Source organism: Eleginops maclovinus, chromosome 19 (assembly GCF_036324505.1).
Source record: "Eleginops maclovinus isolate JMC-PN-2008 ecotype Puerto Natales chromosome 19, JC_Emac_rtc_rv5, whole genome shotgun sequence".
Classification (NCBI taxonomy): Eukaryota; Metazoa; Chordata; class Actinopteri; order Perciformes; family Eleginopidae; genus Eleginops; species Eleginops maclovinus.
The window spans coordinates 5,625,793-5,640,219 of NC_086367.1; positions in this window are offsets into that span (position 1 = coordinate 5,625,793).

Genomic DNA, 14,427 nt, shown 5'->3' on the forward strand with positions numbered 1-14,427 from the left:
ACTGTACAATCTACAGTTTGTACGTGGTAACGATTTATGGGGGTAAGTCTGATAATCAGCCTATCGTCGGATCAGTGGTGCGATCCCAGTCCCTGCTGTCAACATGTCAAAGTGTCCTTGGGCAAATTTTACAGGGTAACAAACGGTAAGTCCCTTTGGATAAAAGCTTCAACTAAATAGCATGTAATGAGAAGTCATATTCAGCATGTCTTGTAACATGCAGTCTCATTGCTCCTTTAAAGTGTCATCTGTAGTATATGCCTTACCATGGAAGGAAACACTCCTGCGGGGTTTGTTGTTTACTGTAAGGCCTTCACCCATGATGAGGAGGAAACAACAGAGTACCACAGGATGTCTCATCATGTCCTTTAGTACAGTAAGTCAGGAAAAACATACCGTTTACAGCACACTTCTGGCATATACAGTAAACTAACTCCAACGGCAATCATTTGTCATAGCAGTGATTTACTATTTGTTGTTTCTAGGCTTATAATGCAACACAATGATGTTATCAGGATACCAAAAAAGGTGACTGTATTCCCCTTACAGCTACAAAAGAAAAAAGGTGATCAGATTACTCTTTCTTTGGGTATGACGATCAGGATTGCAATGTTACAAAAAAAACTAAAAAGAGCATATGGTGTTTTTTGTTAAGGGAACAGATTTTATTTCTTCTCTGCAAGCTGTACTGGTCTTAAGGCTAAGTGTGAATCTATACGTCTATACCTGAATCTGCTTTATGGTTTTCAGTTTCTTTGGTCATTTTTTCTGTTTTTAGTTCAGTAGGTGAACCGATATGTTCATAAAATTGTGTGTGTGAGCTTAACTGTTTGTAGCTATTAACCTAAAACAGATCAGATTTGATTTCTGCTTCTTTCAACTGTAGTATGTGCTCAAATGTTTCATTGTTAGTGTATAGGTTACTACCTGAATATGCTGAATGTAAGGCAGGGTTTCCTATCAATAAAATCGTTTTTATTTGTTACTTCTTTCTAAAGTTAGCCTACACTGAAAATAATGCCTTAGACTTAAGTATTACCTTTTCTCACATAATACACTGAAGTAAAAACATCTTATTGATCTTTTCTCTTTTATATATTTGCATTGATATTGAGGTAATCCAAAAGTAATGGAGAGTAATCAGGTGCACTACCTTTATATTTTGATTCTCAGATTTGGTTACTGATGACGTTTTTTTTTACACAGCTAGTAACGGAATACATTTTTTAAATAAGCCTCCCAAACCTGGTCGTTTTGTCCTTACCTGCTGATGATCGCGTTTTCTGAGAGGAAATTAATCACACCATGTGTTACTGTTGAAATGCAGTCCCGCAGCTGTCTGTATCCATAGTGACAGTCCAACTTGCGCCGGACTCTTTCAAGAACGATTTGAGCGCGTGCAAGTGCAGTTAATAAAAGCAAGTCCAATACCCTGGATATAGAGAGAGGCCATAGTGGATAAAAGTGCACTTGACTTCTATATAAAATGTTGACATATGTGTGTATGATTGACTGAGATGTATTCTGTACTACTTACCTGCTCCACACCATAAGGGGGTGCTGTTGATTTTTGTATGGGATGAATATGATTGGTGACGTCACACCCCCTATATATATGAATGTTCTGCGCGTGATTTTTCTCTTGGCCCGCTCCCAATATGATGAAGGCTGGAAGAGCAGTTCCTTGGTTTGCTATATAATAAATATGTCCTAAAGGCTTAAGGAAGAATTCGTCTCGTCTACCTTTCTAGTGTTGCACTATTGGACTCCTGCTGTGTGTTGGCAGTACTCCTGCTAACAGGTTATGGGCCCAGTAACGACGACAGTAGTTGCAACAACGGAAAGTGTGGTGACGAACACGTTAGCTAGTTAGCTAAAAGTGTGGTAGCTAGTTTAGTGCGGTAGAACCGGGGAGCTAAGCTAAAGCTGAGAAGAATGGCAAACCAAAAGGCAAAGTGGCCGACGTTCGACGGTAGGGCCAGAGAACTTTTAATATTGACGAGAACGTTCACTCTCAAAACCGTTCCGGTATGGTACTGCACCTGGGGGGCGCTGGTGGGCCAGTGCAGAATGAATGTGGTCCTATGGAGCCCCACCCATAGATTCCTACATTTCTTTGGATATAATTTTTTTTTAAATCACTGCTATAGTTTTTTAAACATGGAATGGATAATCCTCACAAACGACACATAGCTAGTATTTTATATTCGCTTGATTTTGACTAAAATTAGGTTTTTGTAAATCGGATGACGTCATGCGTGATAAATTGCTTTACGGCACCTTGTGTCTCTCCTTCCCTTTCCTTTCCCTCGCAGCAACAGCTGCATACGATCGCAGCTGATTTGGCTCCGTGGGACTGATTTGAACTCGGCTCTACATGTTTTGAAAAGGTGTGACATTATTTGATACTCATAATTTACAAATCTTAACAAACAATTAAGTGTTAATGAAGACTTTCTGATGTGAATATGTCGTTTTTGAAAAAATACGTTATTTGGTTGCTTCAGTTGGCTATATTAGCACTGTGAGTACTATTACCAGAGGGAACTTTGCTAACGTTAGATATGGTCAGCAGAAAAAAAAAGCTTTGACAATAAAAGTGTGTGGTTAACTGGTGAAAGTATGATGCTGACGAGTTAATACAAGCGTGTATGAAAACAGTTTGTCGATTATATAATGTTAACATATTGTTTTAGTCATCCATCCAAAGTTGTAAGTGAGATCAGAAATGGGAGCTAGGCTAAAGCTAAACGATATTTGACGAGATGCATAGATCTTCGTGCTCCCGGCGCCATGTGACCTTATCATTTTATCTCTGTCACATTCACATATCATTCATGTACATGCTCATAGTTCTGTGTAACTTACACCAGTCATAGACATGACGAGCTACTGTTATCAAAGCAGTTAAAACAAAAAAACCTTCAAGAGAAAAGACACAGAAAGGTTGATATGGTTTGTTGCAGACTAGTCAAAAACAAGCCTGCATTCATTTATTTATACTGTATTAATTAACTTGTAAATGTAGATACTTTTTTTTCTGCCACCTTTTTCTCGTTGATGGCAGAGAGGCCCCTGTTTCTTATCCGGATCTCTGCCCCCAGCCTACACATTGTACATTTTTTAATCGAGATTTCCTCGATTAAAAGGGCATGTTCCGGGTGGTCTCTGTGGAACTCTTTGAAGGCCTCTGTTCCCTCCAGTGTCTTCTCAAGGTTCTGTCGTACCCCACTCTTTGGCCAGAAGGTATTGATCAGGCCCGTAGCCAGCATTGTGGTGGGGGGGGATCTTTTCCCCCGAAAGTGGACTTCATTTGGCTCCCTACTCCAATGCCCCCTAAATACACCAGCACACTTCAAATCTTTTAATTTAGACATATTTTATTCATCGTCAAGTTTGTTGTGAGTCTGTTGTTGCTGTCCTTCATTTTTTGTCTGTTGCTCCCCACTGTTAACATAAATGGACATGAATTGCTTCAATTGAGCTATCTCTATAGTCATTAAAACTTTAACAAGAATGAAGAATTTGATATAAATGTAAGTGTTACTCAAACTTCCTACATCTGTGATTGTCTGTCTCTGTTGCTCACCTCAGTTGTCTGTTGCTTTCTTCCATTGCCTGTCTGTTGCTGCCCTCCATTGTCTGTCTCTGTTGTTGTTCTGTCTGTCTGTTGTTGCTGTCCTTTATTGTCTATCTCTCCACTGTTGACATAAATAGATAAGAATTACTTCATGAAGTACACTATCGGTATGGTCATTAAAACTTAAACATGAATTAATAATGATATAAATTGAAGTGTTCCAGAAAAGAGCTTTCAAACAGCATCAAAACCATCTCTTTGTAATTTAAATTGACATAATCAAGGTTGAATGTGTAGTGCCCTACCCTCTTACTTAAAACATTCTTAGTCCATTTCTCCCTTATATTAGTGCCAGATTCATGCAAATGCAGTTCTGGGGTTCTACCTTACCACTAAGAAGGCACACAAAGTTTGATTAAAATCTGTGTCGGTTGGGCCCCAAAGTGTCTGATTTCACGTGAAATGACCCACCCCCCATGTCTCCCTCTTCTTCTTCTATGGCTTCTATTGCATCAGAACGCTCATCAGCTCCAATCGTCTTGGGTGCATTTTTGAGTATAGATCGACAGCTTCATCCAGATCCAGAGCCATGTCGTAGTGGGTATGGATGAGAGCCAAGGATGACATGCGGTCCTCTCCCATGCTGCTCCGCATGAATGTGTTGAGTCTCCGGAGAACACTGGCAGACCTCTCACATTCGCAGGAGGTCACTGGCAAGGTGCATGCAATTTTCAGGAGTTTGAAGATGTTCGGATACATCATCTCATCACACTCTTTGATAGCTGAGGCACATGAGCTTGGTCTTTGGTGTAATGCTTTGACCTGCCACTTCAACTTCCACTGTTTCAGCTCCTGGTCAATGACCTCTGGTGATGGCAAGTCATCTTGGTACAGAGCGACTGCTTCAGAGATGTCCACCGTTACATCTGAGTTGCACTGGACAGATGGAATTAGGCCCATGAGCCTTGATGCGGTCACAGAGAGGGGACTAAATCTGGACTCAAACTCTGAAATGACATGGTCTAAGAAGGGTATCGTCATGTTCCGGAGATAGTACTCCTTCAGCGGGTACATTTTCCCTGTGTTTCTGCCTTCCAGCTGCTCTCGGCTGGGTTGGTTCCACGTTGACCTGAGCAGCCATCCTAACTGCTTGTTCGTAGATTTGATTGAAGTCGTCGTCGATGGTCTCGCGGAGCTCCTTGTAGACAGACTTCACCTCATCAACCATGCTAAATGCCTCGATGATGTCGAGTGAGGTGCTTTGCAGTTTCACCGTGATGCCCGCCAGGTGGGATAAAACTTGGTATACGGTGAGGAATGTGAGGATGAATCCAAAGTTTTGTAGCCCACTCAAGAGACCATAGGCCTCTGCTTTGTACTTGCCCTCCCATCCACTGGTGACATCTTCACTGTACTCCTCTGTATGGAGACCCTGTGCCATGACTTCCAGAGCCTTAATAATGAAGACAAAGGCACTGTAGAAGTGACTGTAGGCATCATGCCGTGCTGCCCATCTTGTGCGGCTGAGGTCAATCAGGGGCTTCCGCTTTCCGGTAGAATGTGCCTCCTTATCTACAACCTCCTTGAGAAGGTGTTCCCTCTTCGGGCTGCAGGTGAAGAACATGACGATGTACTTCATCTTATCAATCATGTTGCGCACAACTGGAAGAGCACAAGAGCGTGCAATGACAAGGTTCAAGCAATGCCCATTGCAGTGCATATAAACTGCCTTAGGCGCATCCTTTTTTATCAAAGCTTGAACGCCAACATTTTCGCTGCTCATATTGCTGGCGCCATCGTACCCCTGGCCTCGACAGTCAGCAATCTCTATGCTTAGATGACTCAGCACATCTTTGATCGCGCTTGCAATGTGGCGACCTGTGATCCGTGGCAAAGTACAAATCTCAAGCAACTCCTCTCTGATATTTAAGTCTTTGTCCACGAAGCGAACACACATTGGCATCAGCTCTTCATTATGGGATGTGACCTCATCAGCTAGGACTGTGTACATCTGAGCATGCCTGACCTCTTCCACGATCTTGGCCTGAATCATGTGCTTCCCTATTACATCAATCATTTCATTTTGGCTTTGAGGTGATAGATATGTGGCATTTTTTAGCTTTGGTTTCTCCAAATGCTGCTTCAGCTTTTCATCGTGATTTGAAAACAGTTTCAATAGGGCCAAGAAATTCCCAGGATTGCCACTACAATGCTGCTGCTCAGCTGATCCTCTCAGTGCAATGCATTGACGGCCACAGTAGAGAACAGCCTCTGCAACGCACTTGAGAATGTGCCTGTTCTCTTTGATGTTGGTCTCCTTTGCACTGTCCATACGGACTGATATCCGGGTATTGGGGTTTTCATGTGACTGTCGAAACAGTTTTGCTCTTTCAAATGCCACTAAATGGTTTGCTTTCGATTGGTGGCTTCCAATTATCTTCATTTTCTTATGCCATTTACTGAAGGGCGCATTTATCTGTGAAGTTGACTGTTTCCTCTCTGTGGCATTGAGAAAGAGAGCACAGCATATGCAGAAAGCGCCATCGAGTTTCATGCTGTAAACCAGCCACCATCCATGCTCCTCAAACCAATCATACCTGAATGCCCTGTTGCACCCACCAATAAATGTAGTTGGGAAAATGAAATGTTTCGAAGGTCTGACGTGGTTTTTCACCAAATTGTACTTTTGGCCATCAGACATCTGACACACAGCCTGTGCTATTTCCTCAATAGATTTGGTTGCATCTATGAAGAAGCCAAGGTCACTGTCAAGTACAGAGCTCGGCTGGGCTACCTCACATTCTGCTGCCTGTCTCACTCTCACATCCTCAGCCACTTCAGGAGCTGCTGCATCTCTCTGCTCTTCCACTGCACTGTTACCTGGCAAGGCTGTTTCATTGCTGCTACTACTAGCTGCTGGTAGCTCACCCTCCACATGCTGACTCACTAAATAAATACAGCAAAAGAAAGACATTTAAGTCAATTCTAGAGTATTTCAAACCAGACATAATAATAATTTTATTCTCTGAATTATTTTATTTTCTATTGTGCACATAGAATTGTGAGGGTTTGGGTAATTTCATCAAGCAGATATATTGCATTTGTCATAAAACGGTTTTAACAAAAAGCACACACAACAAACGTCTGACAACAAACATCTGCACCTGAAACACAAACATCAGGTGCAGGGAAACTACACTGATTGACTCACATACACCCTATCCATGTTTAACCCCCTTTTTTTTTTACACCTCTATACTGTATTTTATTTACTATGGCCTTAGGAGCAACAGGCATGGTGACAGTAAAATACAGCCTAGCTGGAGCAACAGGCATGGTGACAGTAAAATACAGCCTAGCTTGATCATCAGCATTGCAAAGTGAGTTACTGAATGTTATTGTCACTTACATTTCTTAAAAATCAACTAATGGGCATAAAATAATTTGGCTTTAGTGTGGGGGGAACCCCTCATAAAATCCGTTTCACTTTCAGGAAAAGGTGGAGAGGCACCAATAGAGACCGAGGTCGAAACTGCACATAATAAGTTCTGTCATAGACATCTGAAGCCGCGAGCACAAAATGGTAACACTCTGCGTCAAGACAGTAGACTCAGGAGACAGACACTAGTCTAAAACAGACGGGGGGAACTGTCAGCTATGTGGCACTTGCAGAGCACAAGCATAACGAGATGGAGGGGGGGAGACATTGAAGCACCGAAGTCACGTTAACACGCCAAGCAATACACTTTTAACAATCCCGAAAATAGTTACTGTTACGTTCGCTATGTTTCCTACAAAATTGACAGTGGTATTTTCTGTGTTCGGCGAGGGATGGGGCTAGCATATAGCCTAATGGAGCTAGGCAACCACTGACAAGTAGCCTAGGTCAGTGAGTGTTCAGATGCAGCTAGGTCTAGCAGCTAAGTAGTAAAGAAATAGAAGCCCTGCACTCAGCAGCTTACCGATTTTGGTCCTTTTCTGGAATAAGTCACCAATGTTTTGGGACAATGTTGCCGCCGACTTCTTTCGTTTACGTTCCTTGTCTTCTTTTTTACCCATTTTCGCTATTCTTCTGATTCTTCTTTGTTCCTATGTAATAGGCGATTAGGCTAGCTACCAACAGAAATGGGGGCATTACCGCCACCGACTGGATTGGTGTAAAACAGTCTGAACAAAATGTGTAAACAGAAATATTAACCATTTTTCTTACTCGTCACTTCTCTGAGTCTACTTTTCTTTTTTATTAGTCTGGATTTTGATATTGTAAATTTAGATTTGAATCATGTATATTCACCGGAGATGAACAATTCATTCATTGAATAGCCCACATATCTTGAGGGGCGTGTCTGTGTATGGGGGGAGGGGGGGGGGGGGGGGTCGAGTGCGGGAGGGGGGTCGAACGAACCCTTCGATCCCCCCTGGCTACGGGCCTGTTGATGTTTCTTCCAAATGCCTCCTCCAGATCCCTAATGATAAAATCAGTCCAGTTACAAGGCTGATGCATGCTTTTTTTTTGTCTGTGTTAGGATGATGATGGGCAATCAATCCTAAGATTACCCTGAAGGCACACCTCCTTTAGCATTTGACAAATTATTCGCAGACCTGTGTTTATGAAGTAATTGAGCAAAGTACAATCAGTGATGTCTCTAGTCACATTTGTCAACTTCCTTCAGGCATTGACAATTGCGCAGATTTTCCCTCCAAATTTTTTAAATACCGGCTTTCTTGCGAAGCCGAGCGCAGATAGGCTGCATATAGTACAGATATAACTGAATATAGAAGGAAAACATGTTACCTTTCATCATCCTTGGGGAAGCTGAAATAGGACAGTCCTTTTTGAGAATTTTTGCAATTAATTGCAGCACACTGACGCGGCATCTTTATCTTAATCAACTTTTTTTTACGGAATGTTTAATGTTTAATGTTCTAGAAAGCGGGATTTATCCTTAAGGTAGCAATATAGCAATATCGAACATACGCTCAAGGTAAGAAAACAAACACATGCTCGTAATCAGTTAACTTTCAAATTTATTTTTACAATACAATGTATGTGTGTGGTAGGATCAGTACATCCAAAGTTGACCATAATCAAATAAAAAAGTTCGATTGTAATGTCCTTTCAGAGTCCTCCTTAAGAGCTTTCTTCTTCTTCTCTTTTAACGGCGGTTGGCACCTTAAGAGCGTTGTTGATGTTCTGTGGACAGGTACCACAAAGCGTATTCTTCGGTCGTAACCAGTCGTGAGTTCTTCATTGACCAATCGGCTTTCATTAGCCAGATGCTAGCAGAACCTGGGTCGCAACTGCCCAACCTGTAAGAAAACAAAAGGCTATGACCCCCAGATTATTCCACTTTTGACGAAAAATCCCTGTCGACCTCTCGGAAACCACAGTAGTATTTTGGATTTTGTAGACGATATGCTAGGAGAATGATGTAGCTAGCCGCCTAGCTCCATAGGGGTCCATGTATTCTGCACTCGCCCGCGATCGCCCCCTAGGTGAACTGCAGCCAAATTCGGTACAATGGGGGTGAATAGAGAGTGAAGGGGCTTTCCGTAGACGGGCTTTGGTAGGGCCGAAGAATATGAGCTCTGGGAAGAACGGATGCTGTGTTGCATGCACCGTGTTGGATTAAAAGAGACTATTCTGAATGAGCCTGGTGGACCGCTGACCGTTGAGGAACGAGGCAAGGATAATGAACTGAATGTGGACGCATACTGCGCGTTGGCGCCATTGCTGGATAACGTGAGTTTGGGACTGATATTCAGAGACACTAAAAACAAGGGACGTGAGAGTCTGCAAGTGCTGAGAGAGCACTACATTGGCAAAGGTAGGCCACGGATTGTTTCTATGTACATTACATTGACCTCGCTGAAGAAAGCGGATACAGAGACTGTAACTGAGTACATTATCCGGGCAGAGCAGATCTTTACAGCGCTCAGAGGTGCTGGCGAGGCACCGAGTGAGGGACTGATGATGGCAATGATTATGAGGGGACTTCCAGAAAATTACAAGCCGTTTACGCTGATGGTAACCCATGGTTCAGCGGAGATGAAACTGGCGGAGTTCAAGGCTAAGCTGCGAAACTTCGAGGCGTCGGAGGATGCAGAGCCAGTAGCCGAGATGGCGGGAGAAAGGGTGCTGAAAGCCCGCGCAGCACTGAAGAAAAGGAGCGGCGGATCTTCGACAGACATGGCGTGTTGGCGGTGCGGAGAAAAGGGACATCGAAAAGATGAATGCACGAGGAAAGTTTGGTGCGGTTCCTGCAAAAGCACAAGCCACAGCGACAAAGCCTGCAGGAAGAAAGAGCGTGCACAAAGCTCTAGGTGCGCTCGCGCTGAAGATGGCGGTCGTGCAGCGAGTGGTGGAGGACGGATCGGCGCGCGGGGACCCGCGGGAGACGACGTCACATTACGGGCAGAGACCGAGGACACCTGCAAGCCAGCGCAGCAGTGGCAGATCGAGGGAAAAGGGTTGGTCGTCGACACAGGCGCGACATCCCACATGCTGAACGACAGAAGCCGGTTCAAGACCTTCGACAGCACATTCAAACCAGAGGGCCACAGCATGGAGCTGGCCTACGGGAGGCGGACGTTCGGGTTGGCGGAAGGCAGAGGGAACGCGCAGGTGTGTCTCATCGACAGCGAAGGACGCAGATGTACAGTGACTCTTAAGAACGCCCTGTACATCCCTTCATTCCCACAAGAACTGTTCTCCGTGAAATGTGCCACTGCACATGGTGCCAAGGTACTCTTCGAGGAAGGTAACAATGTTGTTATGGCGTCTAACGGCGCAAGGTTTAACATTCAAGTGTGTAACAGAATGTATTACTTGCAAACAGAGTGTGATGAAGATGATGTGTGCTATGTTAGCCATGATATCCAAACCTGGCACGAAATTATGGGGCATTGTAACTATGATGACATACTGAAACTGCAGGATGTAACCGTAGGCATGCACATTAAAGGTGCAAAGCGTAAGCCTGACAAAGAATGTCATGTGTGCATAGAGGGGAAGTTTACTCAGACGAGAAACAGAAATGCAACTGACAAGGTGCAAACACCACTTGAGTTGGTAAACACTGATCTAGCTGGTCCAGTGACAAATGGTTCAATTGATGGTTACAGGTATATGCAATCTTTTACAGATGTGTGCACAGGAGTAGTTTTCACTTACTTTCTGAAAGCGAAGAGTGATGCCGTACAGGCTACTGAAAAGTTTCTGGCTGACGGTCAGACAACGGGACCGAGTTTACTAGCAGAGTTTAAGTCACTACTAAGTAAGAACAGAATAAGACATGAGACGTCCTGTCCTTACTCCCCACACCAGAACGGGATAGCTGAGAGGGAGGGGCGCACTCTCATCAAGATGGCTAGGTGTAAGCTTATTGACAGCAAATTACCTAAGACCCTATGGCATTATGCTGTTCAGGAAGCTGCCTACACCAGAAACCGATGCTTTAACAAGCACATTGGTACAACACCGTACACAGCATTGACAGGGAAGAAATGTGATCTAGCTAAGATGCACAAATTCGGGTCAGAGTGTTACGCGTACCAACAAGACAAGGGTAAACTAGATCCGAGGTGTAAGAAGGGGCTCTTCGTAGGGCACGACAAAGGCAGCCCCGCTTTTCTAGTTTACCACCCCACCAAGGGAAAAGTGCAGAAGCACAGATTGGTCAAATTTATCACAAAGACCACATGTGACAGTGAGACTCAGACTCAGGACTTAGGATTTGACCCCATTGAAAATCGTGAGAAGACAGACACATCACAGCCCAGTGCTACGAGCACAGACGTACAGACTGACAGTCCACAATCCCCAGGAGATGATGGTGAGGAGCACCACAGGGTGACGCCACAGGCCCCAAGCAGTGGGAGATACCCCACTAGAGAGCGTAAGCCCCCGAGTTATCTTTGTGATTACGCTACTCAGGAAGATAGTGGTGATGATGATAGTACGCTCACCAGTATTGACTATTGCTATCGAGCAGTGTGTGGTGTGCCACTGACCTTTAAACAGGCTATGGCATCACCACAGGCAGGTAAATGGAAGTGGGCAATGGACGACGAGATGCAGTCACTCGAGGAAAACCAGACCTTTACCTTGACCAAATTGCCAGAGGGCAGAAAGACAGTGGGAGGTAGGTGGGTATACTCTATTAAGGAGGATAGTGGTGGACATGAGCAGTACAAGGCCAGATTTGTGGCAAAGGGATATAGCCAGAGAGCGGGGATAGATTATGGTGAGACATTCTCCCCCACGGCCAATATGACCAGTGTGCGTGTAGTCATGCAAAAGGCAGCCCAAGAAAACTTGGTACTACACCAAATGGACGTAAAGACAGCGTATCTACATGCACCCATAGACCGAGACATTTACATGGATCAACCTGAAGGTTACGAAAAAGAAGGGAAGATGACACTTGTTTACTGTCCTACTGATGAGATGATAGCAGATGCTATGACCAAGCCTGTCTCAAAGGTTAAACTGATGAAATTTTCAGGAGCCATGTTTGGTGTAAGCGTCTGAGCTGTAAATATGTTAAGTACTGTATGTACTGTAAAATGTTTTGATTTATTTCTGGGTTTATTCTGATTGTTAAAAGCTGTACAGGATACAAGTCACTCATAAGTGGGAGTGTTGACATATGTGTGTTTGATTGACTGAGATGTATTCTGTACTACTTACCTGCTCCACACCATAAGGGGGTGCTGTTGATTTTTGTATGGGATGAATATGATTGGTGACGTCACACCCCCTATATATATATGAATGTTCTGCGCGTGATTTTTCTCTTGGCCCGCTCCCAATATGATGAAGGCTGGAAGAGCAGTTCCTTTGTTTGCTATATAATAAATATGTCCTAAAGGCTTAAGGAAGAATTCGTCTCGTCTACCTTTCTAGTGTTGCACTATTGGACTCCTGCTGTGTGTTGGCAGTACTCCTGCTAACATAACAGATATTTATATTTCTGCAAGATAAACAAATTAACATGTTGCACTGAAAAAAGAGCCCGGAAAATGTACGTTGCCAGAGTATGTTTTTACAAAATGTTCTCATTAATGTACAATAACTTTTTGTCGCAAAAGTTGTAATTATACAGAAGCCTGTGTGCATTCAGTCTTCAGCTGCTTGTTTCCCAAGCAAAACGTATTTGCGCATTTACGCACGTCCCTCTCTGCACACATGATCATTAATGGGAAAATAAAAACAAACTGCAAAACCCCAAATCATTCACCACAAGATCGTTACATTTTTATTTTTAAGACATCTAATCGTTGTTGTCATGTGCTTAGAACGTTTCATTTCTGGTGCAGCTGCTGTTTAGTACAAAGACATGGCCACCTTTTCCCCAATAATACATTGTCACGCTCACGCTTATACAATTGACCGAAACAACGCATACACCAGAGATGGAAGAAGTACTCAGATATTGCACTTGAGCAAAAGTAGAAACCAAAGTTTAGGAATACTCCGTTACAAGTAAAAGTCCTGCATTCAGAATGTTACTCAAGTAAAAGTACAATAGTATTAGCATCAGAATATAGTACCAAAAGTAAAAGTAGTCATTGTTTGATTGGTCCATTTCAGAATAATATATCTGATATGTTTTATGCCTATTGATCATTAAAGTGTTCTCAGAGCTGGTAAAGGTGCAGCTAGTTTTAATGGCTTTGTATACTGCAGGGTAGCTGCTGAATTTACTCCAGGTGAACTAAAGTCTGATTTAAGGGTTCATTATATTTCACATTATTTATCCAAATTATAAAGTAACTAAAGGTATTACATATATTTAGTGGAGTAAAAGTACAATATTTACCTCTGAATTGTAGTGGAGTACAAGTACAAAGTAGCTGAAAATTGAGATTTTTAAAGTACAAGTCTCTCAAAATTTGACTTAAGTACACTACTAAGTTAATGTAAAAGTAAATGTACTATCTAACTACAATTCAGTAGTAAATGTTGTACTTTTACTCCACTACATTCATTTGATACCATTACTCGTTTCACAGATTAATGACACAAAATATAATCAACACATTAATAACACTTTAGTTACAACTGGATTAAGTTCACAAGCTACCATGCAGTAAATACAATAATTAAAACTAGCTGCACCTTTACCAGCTTTGATCATCATAATAATACATCAATAAGTATGATCATATATATTATTCTACTAAAATAGGGCAATCTGAGAAATTAATACTTTTACTTTTGGTACTTTAAGTATGTTTTGATGCTAATACTTTGGTACTTTTACATGAGTAATATTTTGAAAGCAGGACTTTTCCTTGTAAAACGAGTACTTCTACACTCTGTTACTTCGACCTTTCCTTAAGTAAGGGTTCTGAGTACTTCTCCCACCTCTGGATATAAGTAAGAGTGTGTTTGGATAAAAGGAATAGATATACAGTAGATGGATAAGACTTATAGTATTCAGATAAAAAAAACTATGGTTAAAATAATGACTGGTTACTTGAAAACAAATGTCATAACCTAATAACCCAATCCAAGGATCAAAAAACATGAAAGTAGTGTAACCTGATTACTTTCTGTTACTTTTAGATTACCTCAATAACAAATGCAATGTAGATGAAGCAAGGAGAAAAATAAATATCAATAATATGTTTTTTAATTTAAAACAGAACAATGTAAACCTAGAAAAGAAGAAAACAAACTATTTGTTTAATACATTAATTAAAAGCAAACACAGTATTTTCATTTGGTAAACCAAGTGTCGACCAACTGCGTTTAAGGATACTTAAAGATGAATGAAAGTAGCCCTAAGTGAAAACCAAAAAGAACATTCAGGCACAATGTCTTTATTATTCGTCTTTGT